This window comes from Callorhinus ursinus, unplaced genomic scaffold, assembly GCF_003265705.2.
Source record: "Callorhinus ursinus isolate GAN/ISIS: 27379988/994484 unplaced genomic scaffold, GSC_fseal_2.0 scaffold5, whole genome shotgun sequence".
NCBI lineage: Eukaryota > Metazoa > Chordata > Mammalia > Carnivora > Otariidae > Callorhinus > Callorhinus ursinus.
The window spans coordinates 42012956-42026052 of NW_027397067.1; positions in this window are offsets into that span (position 1 = coordinate 42012956).

Sequence of the window (13097 nt, forward strand, 5' to 3'; positions counted from 1 at the left end):
TTCTTGTTCACAGAAAGCAGGAGCTGACTGTTTACTTGAGAAAGTGGATTTTTAGACTGGGTGTGCGTGGCTCACAGAATCAATGAGACATTGCTGGGGGGCGAGGGCGCCACAACGCTGCTCAGAGTCAGCCACAGGCACCCCCACTGTCCCCAGCAGCCCGGACCCAGTGTGCTGTGGTCTCTCTGTCAGGTTGGAGCCCCCGAGGGACTATGGTTTTAGCTGCACGGAGCCTGCAGGCCGAGCTTCAGCCACCAGGAGGCAGGGAGAGCGACTGTCTCCCCCCACCCCCCCACCCCCCATCCCGCTTGGAGACCAGGCAGGGAGCTCAGGTGACCCCCGTGTGCATGTGGAGCAGCCACAACTCAAAAGGGCTGGTCCAGCTAGGAAGTGCCTTTCCTTAAGGTCACGGAGAATGAAGTTAATACTGAGGACTGTCAGTCACTATGGTGAGGGCTTCGTATCCCAAACATTTCACCTTTACAACTCTGAAAATTTACCCATGATGAGAAAATAACTTCCTTAAGGTAAGCTAGCTGGCTGTCCAGAGCTAGAACCCCAATTTGACTTTAGGTCTGGTTCACTTGAAAGCTTTTGTTTTATTAACCCCGCTGCTTTACTCTCTGTCCTTCAGCATTATCCTGATCATGACCCAAACTGTATTAACAAAATGTGTACTAATGTAAAGTATATTACCGAAATCATATTGAGGGTTACCATAGGGCGCCTGGGTGGCTCAGTCGGTTAAGCGTCGGCCTTCAGCTCAGGTCATGATCTCAGGGTCCTGGGATCAAGTTCTGCGTGGGACTCCCTGCTCAGCAGAGTCTGCTTCTCCCTCGGCCTCTGCCCCTTCCCCACTCATGCTCACTCACTCAGTTAAATAACATCTTTAAAAAAGGGGGGGAAATACTACATTTTTGAAAAAACTAGTATACTAGTTGAGCTTCCCAATGATAAGCTCTGCTCTATACTTTCTTTTTTTTTTTAAGATTTTATTTATTTATTTGAGAGAGAGAATGAGAGAGAGCACATGAGAGGGGGGAGGGTCAGAGGGAGAAGCAGACTCCCCGCTGAGCAGGGAGCCCGATGCGGGACTCGATCCTGGAACTCCTGGATCATGACCTGAGCCGAAGGCAGTCGCCTGACCAACTGAGCCACCCAGGCACCCTGCTCTATACTTTCATCAGTGTTCTCATCTGATACTTTAAAAAGAAATAAGGATTTTTTTAGTAATTAAAAACTTTCAAGCATCGAATACATACTAACAGCAAAAACCACAACTGTGTGCACTGCTGCTAGTTGGCAGATCTGCACTCCGAGTCTGTGACTCCCAAGACCAGGATTATGCCCGTTTCCTTTTCCTGCCTTCTCAGTGGTCCTGTTTGCTGCCCACTCACACCTCTGGTGTTCTGTCCCCCCATCTCCTCTCTCCTAATTACTTTGGTTTGAATTAGTGCCCACTTCAATGGTGAACTAGCGATAGCTTAAAATACTACATTTTTGCAAATAAAACTCAAACTGGGAGCTGCTTGAGGGCAAAACTATACTGTTTTATGCATCTTGGGGTCCCGCAGCACCTAGAATGGCTTCTGATTTAGAGCAAGTAGAGAAAGAGAGATTAACAAATGTATACCCGTGTGAACGTGCAGTGTGCTTGTGTATGTTGGTATAGTCTTAGTTGATACTGATGCTGAAAGAATATCCTCTTGTTTAATTCTGTGGCTTTAGAGGGCCTTTTAGCTTATCTAAAAGAGGCAAGTACAAGGAAATGGGACACATTTCCTCCTGGTATTCTGAGTTGAGTTCATTAGAGACATTCTTTGTCAGTAAGCATCGTCTGTGCGTCTTCCCAGGTTAAATCTGGCAGCAATCAGCTACTAAGCATTTGGGTTCCTGTCTAAGGGTCTTAAAAAGAAGGGTTTAAACACGAAGTATATTACTGGATTATTTACTGGCTCACAAACGAGCTTACTATTAAGTAAATAATATCAAAATACTCTCTAAGCCGTTCTAAATTTGATGCTTAGAAATTTGGATGAACCGATGTTTCCAGTCTCCTAGAGATTAAAATGGGGTCTTATTCAGTGACATTTACTGTACTATTAACTTCATGGCAGAAAAGACATTCCCTTAGATGGTGCCACATTCTTTTTCATTTTTTGAATTTCTTCTTCTTTGAGCATTTTAAAGGAGTGTGATACATTTTCAGACCATTTAAGATGTATTTCGGTATTGAATAGGTAGAGAGCAACAGATAACATGTTGAATATGAATTACAGATTAATCTCAATGTAGGTAAAGTGCATATCATAAAATATGTATTGAGTAATTCCTACTCAACTGGCAGCATTCTTCCTCTCTTTTTGATTCAATGTCTCCTTTTCACAAAATTAAATTCCTCTTTAGAAGCACAATAGCTGCTGACACTCAGCTGAGCATGAATTTGGGCAGGTGACAGCTCGCACCCTTATGCATTAATCGTCACAGAGAAGGAAGTCTTTACTTTCCAAAGGATAAAACCGCCTCAGAGATGTTAAGTTCAAGGTCATGTAGCCATTAGAACTGGAGTTGGATGCCAAACCCACATGCGTTCAACCCCAAAGCCCACAACCCAGGTATTTTTACCATTCTTGAGATTGTAAAATAAACTGCCAAGTTTAAAAGCTCAAGGGCACAACTTTTTTCAGAAGTAAGTATGACTGTATGTATTTTAGGTACAAATAAGTTTAAAAAGTATAGTTCCAACTACAAGGTGGAGAGAAATAAATAGGCAACTGAAATAGATAACTAAGTGCCGGGCACGGGGTATATACAGGGGAGACACATCACCACTTTGGAGGTCAGGGGATGTGGCATGAGAAGAGTGTCAGGAAGTTTGGGTAGGAGCCAGAGTTTGGGAAGGGGGTGTAGTTGTAGAGAGGTCCTGGCTGAGGGTGCAGTAGGAACAAAAGCCAGGAGGCAAAACGGATAGCCTATGGCAAGACTCCTAATATTTTGGCTTTAACGTAAGTAAAAACAGAATGTAATGTCCAGAGTTCTCAGAAAAGTCTGTGAATAAAATGTGGCCACATCCCCTGGTCCACCGAAACATTTTGAATGAAGATCAAAGAGTTGGGAGTTTATATTTTGCCCGTTTCACCAAATCCCTGAGTGCCCTTGGATTTGTTTTAGCTCACATAAATAGGATTTCTCTGAAGACACTGGCCTAATAACCGATTGCTTTGTCCAGAAAGATCCACAGAGTTGTAAACATTACACAGGCAGTTATTGAAAAGAAAGCATTATCCTGTTTGTACCTGTAGGGAGGACTGAGAAGAAAGCACTAATCCCCAGACTTGGGAAGGGTATTTGCAGTGGGTCAGAAGGAGGGCAAGGAGCTGAAGAGAGGGGATCCATTAAGCACCAGACCCTTCCTGGGCCTGCTTTCTCCTCTGAGGAACACAATATTAGGATCCTTCAGATCAGAAAGATGGTGATAAGCAGGGAATGTGATTACGTTTATGAAACAATGGATAGATGGACATGAATTTTTCCATCAAAACTGTATACCCCAGATAAAAGAGTGTTCAACAACAAAATGGGATAATATTTGGTACACTAAAACATTAACTATGTAACTCATTTGTATGATAAGCTGAATAAAGAAATGTTAAAAGTTCAAATACAGAGCAGTAGAGTGCCTTCAAGCGCTTCTTTTAAGGGTGTGGGTTCTGGAGACTGGCTGGCGTCAGACCCCAACTCCACCACCCGACTAGCTGCGCAACCTCAGCAAGGGACAGGGTCTCCCCAGTACCTCAGTCAGTCCGTTTATAAAATGGGCAAAATCATAATATCAGTCTCAACGGTTGTGAGGAGTACACGAATTAACACATGGAAAGTGCCTAGAACAAGGATTTACATGTACTAAACATTAAATGATGTGTCAATATTATACACTGGCGGCCTGAACCCAACGAGGCCTGCAGGCAGATTTTATTTTGCAGGCATGGCATCTGAAAAAGGAGACCTTGAGTGACTTTGGACAGAATGTGTACTCTCCATCTGACCTCAGCCCCAGCAGGCGCTCCAGCAGCCAGCCTGATGCATGCATCCATGTTCCTCACTTACTCTCTAAGCACTCATGTTTGCTGGAGAATTTGTGGACTGTGGGTCCATAACAAGTGGTCACCAATCTGAGGCTGGCTTCACAAGCATGCCCCCCCTTTCTCCACCAAAGCCAACCGGCTTGCAACTATTGTTGGTATGTCGGTCCCTCGCTCAGCCCAAGTTCTTTGAGTGCATGACAATGTTTTATTCATCTTTCTCTTCATTCCCAGAACCTGATGCTGCTCCATGCATCTTTGTATCTGAACGAACATTCTGTGGTATGAGGCGGGATGCTGGGCTCTGAGGAAATGTGAACACGTTGGGGCTCATACATGCAGGCTGAACTGGAAATGCATGTCGAGGGTGTGGTGGCTTAGGCAGTGCCCATGGCGTTCAAGAAAGGAGGTTATTGGGTACCCCTGCAAAGGAGGGTGTGAGCAAGGAAAGAGAAATCACAGACACAGTCAGGTGTTTGGCTTTTAAGAATGGGCATGAAATCTGAAAATAAATACTTTGCAAATGGTCCATAATACATGTATTTTGTGTATATGCTCATGGATAGTATTTGCATTAATTCCAGTGTAATCATTTCTTTGGATAAGCAGTACCTTTTGAGTCGAATATGAGATACAATGTCTTATTCTTATTTAGTACGTCTGTGGGTTGACTTTTCATTACCCTGTACAAATACTGTTTTCTTTCAAGTTACCCTTTTCTCATTAAACAGTCCTGCCTTGGTGTACTGTGTGTTTTCCCTTTTTATTTTTAATCACAATTAATCTTCCCAGCTGCTTAGTTACATAATAATATTCTGTGCGTTTAAACACAGGCCTACAGATTAAATTTCTCAGAGAGCAAGTTCAAGAGCTGTTTAAAACCACAGGATCCCTTTTACGGGTGCTACAAAGATTTTTTAGGAAGTCAACATTAATGATTTGAGAAACTATTTCACTACATCTTATATTAATTTCTTGCTGTAGTGGTTCTATCCTATATTAATCTCCTAAGTTGACAAACAAGTTGAGAAAGTTCTCACTTAAATTAATCAACATAAAGACACTTCCTCCATTCTTTGTAAGTTATTCCATGTGGTTGTTAGAAATCTGTTTGAGTCTTGGCTTGGAGAAATGTATCATGCAGTCTTTCCTGGGAGAGAATATTTTTTTTTTTTTAATTAATGTGCTTTTTTTTTTTTTTTACACAAGTAATGTACATGTGCTCATTGCAGAAATATTGGGAAAAAGAAATACAAAAATATAAAGGAAAAGTATTTTAAAAATCAACTATAATTTTACTAGATAAGAGATGACCACCATTAACATTTTGGTCTATGTTCTTCCAATTTTTTCCTTGGCATACAAAATATACAAAATTGGGGGGCGCCTGGGTGGCTCAGTCATTAAGCATCTACCTTCGGCTCAGGTCGTGATCCCAAGGTCCTGGGATCGAGCCCCTCGTCGGGCCCCCTGCTCGGCGGGAAGCCTGCTTCTCCCCCTCCCACTCCCCCTGCTTGTGTTCCCTCTCTCGCTGTGTCTCTCTCTCTCTGTCAAATAAATAAATAAAATCTTAAAAAAATATATATATATGTATATATACAAAATTGGTATATTCTATATGCTGTTTTTTAGCCTGCATTTTAGCTTAGTAATACAATGTAAAAAGATACTAGGAAACTATTCTTAATGTTTTTTCTATAGAACATTAATTTGGTAGGAATACATTCTCCTGTTTTGCAATTATAATCTAAATTGCAGTCAAGGCCCTCCGCTGTCTGAAGTCAATCTTTCCTTGAATAACCAAGTAAAGTGGTGTAGGCCACATCCCATGGCATGTTCTATGAAAAGCCAGCAGAATAACCTTTGCCAATATTTGTAAGATTTCCAGGGTAGAATGGAACTCAGGATTTACAGACTTCTATCACTTCATATAGTTTCATTTGCCTTTCTCTTATTTGTGGGTGAATTTGAACATCTTTTTATGTATTTAAAATCATCTGTTTATCCTTTAATTCCTTATATTCTTTGCCCACTGGAAGGTTATAAAACAACATTTCTCTCACAATTTCTTTTAATGTTTTTGTGTTTGTTTGTTTGTTTGTTTTTACATGTAAACCCACATGAAATGAATGTGAGGCAAGATGTGAGGTATGGATCCCCACATGGTTACCCAACTGAGCCGATACCATCAGCCATGTTGAGCGTACGCTCAATTTCCAATGTGAATCTGAAGGGTATTTTAAATCAATTAGAGGAGGTCACTTTTTAAAGAAATGTTCTAACTCCCCTTTGTTAAAAAATAAAGGACTTTTGGGAATTGGGCAGTGACTCTCAACATATTACACAGGTCTAAATCATCTCGACCTTTTTCTTTTTTTCTTAATTTGGACAGGATTTTCCTTTTGTTTCCTGAAGTGTTAGCTCAGACATGAGCCGTCATAAGAGAAATGGCATGCTGGGTCCGGGGCTGGACCCAGGAATATGAGGCAGACTAATAATTTAGCTCCGTCCAAACTAATATTCATTTAAATAAAATTTCATGATTCATTTAGTGTGGATGGAGCCGGTGCCCATGAGGACCATTTTCCCCACTCAAGGCACCGTCTTCTTCTTCTGTGGGAGCGGGACCAGTTTCCATTACTGGTTATGTGAGGAGATGCTTGTGGGACCTGTTATTCCTGCGATGTTTACTGGTTCATCTGGACTGAACACACCCCACACAGCTGTTCAGCTCACCTCTTAAACTAGTTTGGGGGGGGGCGCCTGGGTGGCTCAGTCGTTGGGCGTCTGCCTTCGGCTCAGGTCATGATCCCGGGGTCTTGGGATCGAGCCCCGCATCGGGCTCCCTGCTCCGCGGGAAGCCTGCTTCGCTTCTCCCTCTCCCACTCCTCCTGCTTGTGTTCCCTCTCTCACTGTGTCTCTCTCTGTCAAATAAATAAATAAAATCTTTAAAAAAAAAAAAAAACTAGTTTGGGGGGGGTGGGCAAGCTCTTATTCTCTCTTTTTCATGAGCATGCCTGTGTACATGTGTGTGTGAGAGAGAGAGAGAATGGATGAGCAGTAGATGAAATTTATCTTGTGTTGCCTGAATGTCACAGGCAAAATTACACCAGTGTGTGCCTCAGACTGTATGGGCTCCAGAGGATCCACCCATCTGGGTCCTGGTGAGAACTGGAGGTCAAAGACAGATACTTATTTTGCTCCCTCCAGAGGAAGAGTTTCTATTGCAGCTAATCGCCAGTGCAGCTGCACTGGTCCTGGCTCATGGAATGTTCCTAGAAAATACACTTAGGGCGATGGAGAAGCAGGAAAGAAGAGGAAATTGGGGCAGGCACAGATCTGAGGGATGACTGCTTCATGGAAAGACTACTCTCCTGTCCTGACTACAGAACAGTCCACTGAGAGGCCTGGGCCTGGTTCTGCAGTTGCCCAGAATGCCCAGTGCATGAACACGTTCTTTTCTGGGGCAAAGGGCATTTTCTTCTCACTGGTAAATTTTCTCCCATAGTTAACTGGGGGAAAAAAAAAGTCATTTGGCTCTTTATCTTTTTCTCTCTTTGTTCAAGGAAGAAAGGAGAAGGGTCCTTGTGTGTGTCTTCATTGTTAATTTTTTCAATCTTGATGCAAACTCCCTGGATGGGAATTTTTTTTTCCAAAGACATTTCTGGGATATAACTCATTTGATATGTAGTTATAATTTAAATCACTATTTAGATTGACATGATACTTCCTGTTTGGAGTTTTATCTTCCCCAAACCAAGGAAACCACACTAGGGAGTAGAGAATACGGTTAAATGTTAAGTGTGACCCAATCCTAGAGATAGTCCTCTTCATTCTCCCTGGCAAACATCAGCAATTTCTTGTGCTAGGCCAGTCACTACTTCACGCACACCACTGAGTCCATTGGTGGCTCGAACTCCTCATTGTCTACACCTGGAATGAGTTGCCCAGGGAGTTTTGTTTAAATACATATATATATATATATATATATATATATATATATATATATATATTAGTCATTCAGCAAACTGGTTGCTCTGTTACGATCTGGGTAAGCAAAGATATCTATGATACCATAGCACTCCTTGTCCTGCCAACATTTTGGTTTTATGAGTCTTCCAGCAAATTCCTCCCTTTTGCTTATGCAAGTTTGAGTTCAATTTCTGTCACTCATAACCACAACAGTCTGGTCAAGAGAGGGGCTGAGAGCTTGAAGGAATGAGATGTATGTGCCACATCCTTTACTGAGTAAAAGGCCCAACCATCATCTTGCTGCCGTGTGACCATGGTGATCAAGTGTGTGCTTATGAGTTTGTTTGCATGTCAAGAGAAGGTAAATGACAAACTTTCATCACAGCCGCTGTACATGAGCTTTAATGTAAGAAATTGCCTATGGAAGTAGAATGTACAGGGGCACCTGGGTGGCTCAGTCAGTTGTGTGACCAACTCTTGATTTTGGCTCAGGTCACGATCTCAAGGTTTGTGGGATTGAGCCCCGCCTCGGGCTCCACACTGAGCCTGGAGCCCGCTTGAGATAGTCTCAAGAGAGATAGTCTCTCTCCCTCTCCTTCCGCCTCTCTCCCCCTTCATGCTCTCTTGTGCTCTCTCTCTAAAAAATGAATGAATGAGTGAATAAAGAAATAAACAAACAAATAAATGAAGTAAAATACATAGTATTACTCAGGAAAGAGAATTTAGGCTTAAACAGGTGAGCTTCCAGTAGAGCAATATTTTGGCCAATCTTTTATGAAAACATCTGTGAATATGAAAACATCTTTGTAAATCAAGATTTTCATAATTTTGGTTTGCTTACAGCGAGTGCCTCCCCTGTCTCAGGTTGCTGCCCCCTATTTGGGAAGGGAAGAACGGAGTTATCAGTTGTGGCAGATAAGATGGAGTCAACATCAATTCGTAATGAAAGTAAAATAAAATTTAAATCTTCCCTTTTGATAAACTAACTCCAATATAAACCCAATGGTTATATCTAAATATTTAAAGGGCCAATAGGTCTGATTAATGAGTTTTTTAAATTGTGAAATTTGGTTATAATTGTGAAATCTTGGCATATATTCCACAGGCAATTGAAAAGACTATGTATTCTGCTATTTTTGGGCGAAGTGTTCTACAAATGCCAGTTAAATCCTGTTACTTGATGATGTTCTATATCCTTGCTGATTCTACGTCTAGCTATTCTATCAACTGTACTGAGAGGGATGTTGGATTCTCCAACTGTAACTGTGGATTTGTCTACTTCTCCTTTTAATTCTAGTACCTTTTGCTTCACATATTTCATAGCTCGTGGTTTGGTGCCTTCATCATATCTAAGTTTGCTATGTTTCTTTGGTGGATTAATCCATTTGTCATTACATAATATGCCCACTGTGGGTACATTTCTTCATTCTGAAGTATACTTTATTGATATTATTACAGCCACTTCTGCTTTCTTTTGATAAATATTTGCAGGATACGTCTTTTTCTTTTTACTTTCAACCTACCTATATAGTTATATTTAAGTGAGTCTCTTATAGACAGCATTCAGTGGGGTCATATTTTCTAATCCATCCTGCCAATCTCTTTCAATTGATGGATTTAGAACATTTACGTTTTTGAATTATTTTTATTTCTTGAAGTATAGTTGACATACAATGTTCTTTTAGTTCCAGGTTACAGCCTCATGATTTGACAATTCTGTACATTATGCTATGCTCACCATGATAAGTGTAGTCACCATCTGTCACCATACAATGTTATTACAATATTACTGACTATATTCCCTATGCTGCCCTTGACATTTGTAACTCTTAGTCCCCTTCACCTATTTCCCCAGCCTGGCTCCAACTCCTCCTCTGGAAACCACTGGTTTGTTCCCTGTATTTATGATTCTGTTTCTGGTTTTGTTGTTTTTAGATTCCACATGTAAGTGAAATTATATAGTATTTGTCCTTCTCTGTCTGACTTATTTCACTTAGCATAATATTTCCTGGGTCCATTCATGTTGTTGCATATGGCAAGATCTCATGCTTCTTTATGGCTGAGTAATATTCCATTGATGTATATACCGCATCTTCTTATTCATTCATCTACTGATAAATATTTGGGTTGCTTCCATATCTTGGCTATTGTAAATAATGATGCAATAAACATTGGGGTGCATATATCGTTTTGAATTAGTGTTTTGTTTTCCTCGGGTAAATAGCCAGTAGGAGAATTACTAGAACATATGGTATTGTATTTTTAATTTTGTGAGGAATCTCCATACTGTCTTCCACAGTAGCTGCACCAATTTACATTCCCACCAACAGTGCATGAGGGTTCCCTTTTCTCAACATCCTCACCAATGCTTGGTCCTAGCCCATTCTGACAAGTATAAAGTGGTATCTCGTGATTTTTGATTAGATCATTTACATTTAATATAATTATTGATATTAGGACTTAAATCTGCCATATTATTTTTTGTTTTCTATTTGTTCTATTTCTTATTCTTCTGTTTATTTTTCTTGTTTTTTTGTGGATTACTTGAACAAGTTTTGGAATTCTATTTTTATTCATCTATAGAGGGTTTTTTTTTAACTTTAATTTTTTAAAAAGATTTATTTATCTGAGAGAGATCACGGGCAGGGGGGAAGGGTAGAGGGAGAAGCACACTTCCTGCTCAGCAGGGAGCCTGACGCAGGACTTGATCCTGGGACTCTGGGATCATGACCTGAGCCAAAGGCAGACTGAGCCTTAACCGACTGAGCCACCCAGGCGCCCTTAACTTTAATTTTTATTTTAAAATCATTCTGTACATTCTCCTAGGACTATAGTGTTTGGGGTGTATCTCTTTGTAGCTTTTTTAATGGTTGCTCCAGCTATTACTTTATATATGCATAATTTATTATAGTCTAATGAGGTCAATATTTTATCAGTTCAAGTGAAGTATAGAAAACTTAAATCCCTTTATATCCTTTTGCCTTCCCCTGCTTATAAATTCTTTTAAATATTTTCTCTACATACATACATTTTTTTTAAGTAGGCTCCACACCCAGTGTTGAACCCAATGTGGAGCTTGAACTCACGACCCTGAGATCAAGACCTGAGCTGAGATCAAGAGTCAGTTGCTTAATCGACTGACCACCCAGGTGCCCTTCCTCTACATACATTTAGAGTCACAACAGACAGTGTTATAATTTTTGCCTCAACCATCAGACATACTTCAGAAGCTTAAGAGAAGGAAATGTATTTACTTTTAACTTTTACTCTTTCTACTGTTCTTTCTTTCTTCCTGATATTCTAGGATTCTTTCCTTTTGCATTTCTTTTCTGTTTAGAGAACTTCTTTTAGCCATTCTCTTAAGTCTGCTGATGACAAATTCATTTAGGTTTTCTTCAGCTGATAATGTCTTGATTTTCCCTTCATTTTTGAAGGGTATTTTCCCTGGACATAGAATTCTGGGTTGTCAGTTTTTTCATTTCATCACTTGCAAAATGCACCATTTTCTTCTGGCTTCCATGGTTTCTGAAGGGAAATCTGCTATCATTCAAGTTGTTTTTGTTCTACATTTAAGTTGTTTTGTTCTACATTGTTTCTCTGACTGCTTTCAAGATTTTTTTGTTTAGTTTAAAAAAAAGCTCTGAATTTTATTATTATACTCAGCAGGCATAAAATTACATTTAAATAAATATAAGAACAAATACTATATTCAGTTTTGAGAAATTTGAGTTGGTATGGATTTCTTTGGCTTATCTTGTCTGTGATTCACTCACATCTTTAATCTGTAGGTTTATATACTCTGTCAAATTTGGGAAGTTTTCAGCCATTACTTCTACAAGTATTTTTTCAGCTTTGCCCTCTTTCTCCTCTTATACTTGGATTTGGATGACAGAAATGTTAGATTTTTTGTTATGGGCCCACAAGTCCCTGAGCCTCTGCTAGTTTTCTTTCTTCTTTCTTTTTTCTTCTTTCTTCTTCTTCTCCCCCCCGCCCAGTCTATTTTCTCTTTATTATTCAGATTGGGCAAATTTATAGCTGTATATTCCAGCTCACAGATTTCATTTTTCTCTAGCCCCTGCATCCTTCTATGGAGCCCGTCTACTGAGTTAACTTTTGTTACTGTATTTTTAAGTTCTCAAGTTTCCATTTGGTTCTTTTTACTTTCTATTTCCTTACTCAGACTTTCAATTTTTTCATGTTTCAGGCATGTTTGTAATTGCTTTTTGAAGCATTTTCAGATGGCTCCTTTAGCATCTGGCATATGAGTGGTTTTTGATTGAAAACTGGACATTTTGTAAATTATGTTATGAGACTCTGATCTTACTTAAACTTCCTGTTTAAGTAAGAACTGGCTGTTCTGGTGGAGGAAGGGAGGAGCACTGCCTTGGTACTGCCAGGGTGGGGGAGTGTGGGGCTGAGGGGGTAGGAGGCCACATTCACCACCTGACCTCTGTTCCCTGACAATGAACAGGGAAAGGGCTCCTAGTTACTGCTGGGCAGGGGTGGGAGCTCTAGATCCCACTAGGCATCCACTTATACATACCAACCTGGCTGGGAGGGGCAGAAGTGCCTTGTTACCGCTGACACCACAGGAAGGTGGTTTCATTACCTCTGGGCAGTGGTGAAAGTCCTGACTCTCTCCTAGGCCTCCTTTGACACCACCTTAGCAGCGGGGGGTCAGGGGGGAGGAAGGGGCACCTTATTACTGCTGTCTGTGGGTAGAGTTCAGATTCTCCATGTGGTCCCCACTGACACTGTGGTAGCAGGGGCCTTTTTACTGTCATGTTGGGATAAAAGTCCCAGCTCTCTATGGCCTGCTCTGAGAGCACCCCAGCGTGTGTGTGTGTGTGTGTGTGTGTGTGTGTGTGTGTGTGTGTGTGGTGTGCAGTTGGAGTCCTTTGATAAAGCCTGGCAAAGCAGGAAGTCTAGGTTCCTGCTGCCTGCTTTACTGCTGTGGGTGGGAGTGGGGCCACCGTTTCTCCTGTGTTTTTGTTTTGTTGGGGGGGGCGGGTAGGGAGAGGGAGAGAGAAAATCTTAAGCAGG